Here is a 6,000-nt window from a genome sequence, read left to right as displayed (position 1 = left end):
CACCTTCCAGGGAGGCCTCCAGTCTGGACTGGAAGCCATCAAGGCACAGAGCACAGGCGCTGACTTTCCAATGTGCTGGGGAGTGCTCAAACCCCAGCTCTGCCCCAGGCCCTGCCCCTACTCCACCCCTTCCCCCCAGGCCTCACCGCCCCATCTCTTTCTGCCCAATGATGCTCCCTCCCCCAAGTGCACCATTCCCTTGCTCCTCCCATCCAGAGCCCCCTGAATACCTTGAAACAACTGATTGCGGCAGGAGCAGAGGAGGGGGAAGCGCTGATCGGCAGGGACCACCAGCAGGTGTGAGGTGTTGGGGAGGGACGGGGGGCTGATGAGGCACTGTCAGTGGCTGCTGAGCACCCACTAATTTTTTCCCATGGGTGCTCCAGCCCTGGACCACCCATGAAATCTGCATCTATGGCACAGAGAATCCATGTCTGCCATGGAGAGTTTGTCTGGATGGTTCATCTCCTTCACTGTGAGAAACTGGTGCTTTATTTCTCAGTGGACTTTGGCTCTAACCTGGTACTGTATCAAGGTTTCCTGTACAACCTTAACACTGCCCCCTTGTGCATGTGCATTAGGACAGGGTCTTCTATTCCATCATCACGTACTGGTATTTTCCCCAGAACGCAGTGCTCAGCTATCTGAGGTTATGTTTTCTCCTCCCTCTTTGGTCGGTGGGTGGCCCCCCAGCCTTATTTTCTGCTCTTTCACACCCTGCTATGAAGTCAGAATGATCCATTTCTTTCTGGGTTTTCTTTGGCACTGGAGTACTTCACCAACATTGATTCTTTCCACAGCACCTGTGAGGGGTGGGAGTGTGCTGAGCCCCCTTTTACAGCTGGGGAGCTGAAGCACATAGAACAGGGGTAGGCAACCTATGGCAAGGGTGCCGAAGGCAGCACGCGAGCTGATTTTCACTAGCGCTCACACTGCAGCTCTGCATTTTAATTTAATTTTAAGTGAAGCTTCTTAAACATTTTAAAAACCTTATTTACTTTACATACAACAATCCACCTCTACCCCGATATAACATGACCTGATATAACACGAATTCGGATATAACGCGGTAAAGCAGCGCTCGAAGGGTGGGGGCTGCGCACTCCGGCAGATCAAAGCAAGTTTGATATAACACGTTTCACCTATAATGTGGTAAGATTTTTGGGTCCCGAGGACAGCATTTTATTGGGGTAGAGGTGTAGTTTAGTTATATATTATAGACTGATAGAAAGAGACCGTGACCTGTAGATACCCTGTGGGAAGATTTCTCTGGACTTGTGTCAGTTAAAAGCACACCACAAAGGTTTCCCTCTCTATTCTGTACTCATTGCTCCAGATCCCCCTGCTTTTGCACCATACACAGCATAAGTGCATCAAACTTACAATTAGTAATGTTGCTTATTTTCTCTGATATGTAAGGCATCCTTCAGAGATACTGCATGGGATCTAATTCCCTTTAAGACAGTGTGACAGGGTCAGGCCAGATGTCTACAGGAGAGTGATAGAAGGCACATATATTAGCCCCATGTTAAGTAGGTCCCCTTTCCCTGGGTAAGGTAACAGCGAAGGTTCCAGAACAATCAGGAACTTTCTGGAAACACTTCAGGCAGACAGGCTGATTAGAAGATCTACAGCCAATCAAGAAGCTGCTAGAATCAATTAAGACAGGCTAATCAGGGCACCTGGGTTTAAAAAGGGGTTCACTTCAGTTTGTGGTGCGCATATGAGGAGCTGGGAGCAAGAGGTGCAAGGAGCTGAAAGCGAGAGGGTGTGCTGCTGGAGAACTGAGGACAGGGCCGGTGCAAGGATGTTTCGCGCCCTAGACGAAACTTCCACCTTGCACCCTCCCCCGTCCCTGAGCCCCCACCCTGAGGTGCCCCCCGTGGCAGCTCCTCCCCTCCGCCCTTAGGCTTCCCCCCCCACAGCAGCTCCCCCCTCCACCCTGAGGCTTCCCCCCACGCAGCAGCTCACCCCTGCTCCGCCTCCACCCCGAGCATGCTGTCGCTGCTTCACTTCTCCCGCCTCCCAGGCTTGCGGCACCAATCAGCTTAGGCGCCGCAAGCCTGGGAGACAGGAGAAGTGAAGCAGCCACGGCCTGCTCAGGGAGGAGGTGGGGCGGGGTGAGCTGGGGCGGGGAGTTCCCCTATGTGCCGCCCTCCCACCCTTACTTGCTGCAGGCGGCCCTCCCCACGCTTCTCTGCCCCAGCTCCCTCTGCCTAAATGCTGGCGGCAACCTGGGCTCAAAGAAAATGCCGGCCCCCAAATCCTAGCACCCTAGATGACCGCCTAGGTCGCCTAAATGGTTGCACCGGCCCTGAGTGAGGAGTATAAGTATGAACAGACATCAGGAGGAAGGTCCTGTGGTGAGGATACAGAAGGTGTTGGGAGGAGGTCATGGGGAAATAGCCCAGGGAATTGTAGCTGTCGTGTAGCTATTCCAGAAGGCACTCTAGGCAGCTGCAGTCCACAGGGCTCTGGGCTGGAACCCAGGGTAGAGGGTGGGCCCGGGTTCCCCCCAAACCTCCCAACTCCTAATCTAACACAGGAAGATCTCGGAGGCTAGCAAAATCTGCCAATAAGCGCAGGACCCACCAAGGTAGAGGAGGAACTTTGTCACAACAGATAAATAAGGAATCATAAATAGGTTGGCCATTTTAAAAAGCTCAGAAATGAAATTGCACAGTGTCTATGTACTCCAATTTCCCCCTTTCTGGTGCTTGACTTGATTGGTAATGCAAAAACAATAACTCAACAAACTTCAGCAGAAGCATCCTCTTTGACTTCTGCTGTTTGTATGGTGTCCCTGAAAGGCCTTCTCTGTCCTACTTTCCTCTCGTTCAAAGTGATTCTTTTCCCCTTTTATATCCTAGGCAGAGCTAATTGGAGGTGGAGGAGGGACGCATTAGCATAGCTCCACTCCGTTCTATTTAGGTTCTTATACTGGTTCCACCATGGTATCTGATGTGACATCAGCAATTACTCATGCTCTAATCAGGGTTGTAGCCCTTGAGTATAGGGTGATTAAACAGAAGAGCCCTACATTCTTATATGGGGTCTTAGAGCACATGCCACCAGTTACAGGTTTACATAACATCTACTGGTAATTAGACATGAATTCACTTGCTTAAACTACAAATAATGTAAATTGTTCATCAACCGTAAACATGCCATTTCTACCAGTTAATGATGTAATTCCATAGGAAAGGCTGACTTATGAATTTTAACAGCTTTTCCACGCAAACAGAGATCTCTCTCTCTCTCTCTCTCTCTCTCTCTCTCTCTCTCTCTCTCTCATTTATAGTGCATAGACACCCCTAAATTCAGTTCCTGAATGTATCACTTTAATGTAACACAAACTGAAATAACACGTTAAAACATGCTGAAATGACAAAATGCATGTGTTCTACTATCACAATAACATGCCAGGAAATCTAACATTTGGGCTGCCTATAATTGTTGGGAAAAGCTCTTATTCTGGTTTTCATCCAAGCAAGCTCTAATATTATATTTAATAAGCAGAAACCATGAATCACATTTTTAAAAAATCTGTCTAAAAGAAAACGTAATCCAAGACACACATGAACAGTGGGCATTCCCTTATTTCAGGAACTATGAATTGAGCTGGGTGAACATTGAAAAGCATTTTCTGGGAATATTCCACTGAATTTTAAAACAAAGTCATTTTGACTACTTTCATGCCCCTCTTATGTTCACTTTCTGTGAATTGTCTAATAAATAAGATAAATTACTGGTATGAACAAAAGAGAAAATTGTAAGTGTGACTCTTCACAAACAGTGAATTTCAAATGACATAACTAACACTGGCAAATTTTGAACTGTGAATTTTACACTCAACTATGCAATTCAAAAATGTTTGTTTTTGGTTAGTTAGTAAATCTTTCAAGCGCCAGGAAAAGGCCCAATCCTGAGTTTTGTAATTAACCAGCACAGCATGTATTTCTGTGTTCACAACGAATGTATGAACGCACCAAGAATTGTTCAGGAATGTTTGCAAAGAAGGAATGAATGTGAGAACTTCATAATCTCTTTGCAGGTGAAAATCAGTGCATACATTATTCATTATTAATCATTCACTAGTTTCAGCAAAATACTGATTCATCTTGGTCTTGTGCCTTTTTTTAAAAGGTCTGATCCTGTAAGACACTAGTACTTACTGCAAGGGTCTGGATACCCCCAACTCCTGTTGACTCCAAGCATGTTGGGGATACTCATCATCTAGGAGGAATGGGTCTTCCTGACTTACTGTAGTACGAGACTTCAAAAGCCTTTTAGCAACTGGCCTTCATAGATTACAGAAATTTAATTTTCCTCCTTTACAAAAGGATCTGATTAATGTTTTCCCTTTATCATTTTTTGAATCACATTCCTTGCTATATATTTTATCTAACTCAGACTTTTTAAATGCTTATGCTTTAATACTGCTTCCTATTATTCTGAAGCCATGAGAGCCCCCCAGTGGAAGTCTGAGAGTCCTGACACTCAGCCCATTTCATGTTGTCCTTTTTTTCTGCAAAGTATATTGTGTCCCTTGAAGGGCTGGATTTCCAATTAGGTACTGCAGGCATATGCCTAGGGGTGCTGGTGTTCTTGTTGCTAAGTATGCAGTTTTCTAGCCCAATTGAGCTATTTTTAGCTGTCAGTTGCTGGGGTTTTTTAGCAGTTGTGAGTTGCAGTATTTTGGGTTATTTTGCTGCCCTGCTGCCACTGGCCACACTGCTTGGGAGTTCTCGGAAGAGAAGGAGCCTCCTGACTGGCCCTGCACCCTGCTGAGATGACCCACACATCATGCCCCCTCGCCTTAGGTAATGTTTGCAGCATGCGCAGAAGTCTTGTCTGAGGCAGGCAGAATTTTTTTTTCTACAGAAAATGTGCTACGGGTCTGCCTTTTGCCCACCAGAGGCTGCTGTGGTGCCAGAACAGCCTGAGGGGGCTGAGGCTGACTGGTCTGGCGGGCAGCAGCAAACAGCTAGCAGGCAGTTGACAGCCTTCTTGGAGCCAAGTTAGGAGGCAGAGTGGGCCACGCAGAGCTGCTGGGGGCCAGAGGGCCACATGAGGATAAGGGCTGCCAACTTTCTAATCGTACAAAACCGAATACTCCTGCCCCTTCTCCAAGGCTCTGCCCCCATTTGCTCCATCCCTCCTCCCTCTGTCGCTCACTCTACCCCCCCCCACCCAGTTTCACCGGGCTGGGGCAGGGGGCTAGGGTGTGGGGGGGGGGGCCTGAGGGCTCTGAGGCTGAGGGGTTTGGGGTGCAGGAGGGGGCTGCGGCAGAGTGTTGGGGGTGGGTGCAGGTTCCGGGAGGGAGTTTGGGTGTAGGAAGGGACTCCAGGCTGGGGCAGAGGGTTGGAGTGCAGAAGGGGGTGAGGGCTCCGGCTGGGGGTGCAGGCTCTGGGGTGGGGCTGGGGATGAGGGGTTTGAGATGCAAGAGGGGGCTGTGGCAAGGATTTGAGATCTGGGTGGGTGCGAGCTCCAAGAGGGAGTTTGGATGTGGAAGAGGACTCCAGGCTGAGGCAGGGGGTTGGGGCGTGGGAGGGGGTGAGGGATTCAGGGTCCCAGTAGTGCTTACCACAGCTCCCGGGAAGTGGTTGCAAGGTCTCTGCAACCCCTAGATGCATGGGCAGCCAGACAGCCTCTGTGTGCTGCTCTCGCGCCCACAGGCACCGACCCCGCAGCTCCAATTGGTCACGGTTCCCAGCCAATGGGAGCTGCGGAGCCAGCCCTCAGGGCGGGAGCAGTGCACGGAACTTCCCTGGCCGCCCATGAGTCTAGGGGCTGCAGGGACTTTGCAGCCACTTCCCAGGAGTTGCGCAAAACTAGGGCAGGTAGGGACCCTGTCTTAGCCCCGGGCCCTTGACTGTGTCACCGATCGGACTTTTAATGGGCAGGTTGGCAGTGCTGACTGGAGCCATCAGGGTCCCTTTTCAACCAAGCATTCTGGTTGAAAACCGGACGCATGGAAACCCTAAACTAGGCACATGG

This window comes from Gopherus flavomarginatus, chromosome 5 (assembly GCF_025201925.1).
Source record: "Gopherus flavomarginatus isolate rGopFla2 chromosome 5, rGopFla2.mat.asm, whole genome shotgun sequence".
NCBI classification, from domain to species: Eukaryota; Metazoa; Chordata; order Testudines; family Testudinidae; genus Gopherus; species Gopherus flavomarginatus.
The sequence above is the reverse complement of the archived record's forward strand: the minus strand, read 5'-3'. Positions refer to the sequence as shown.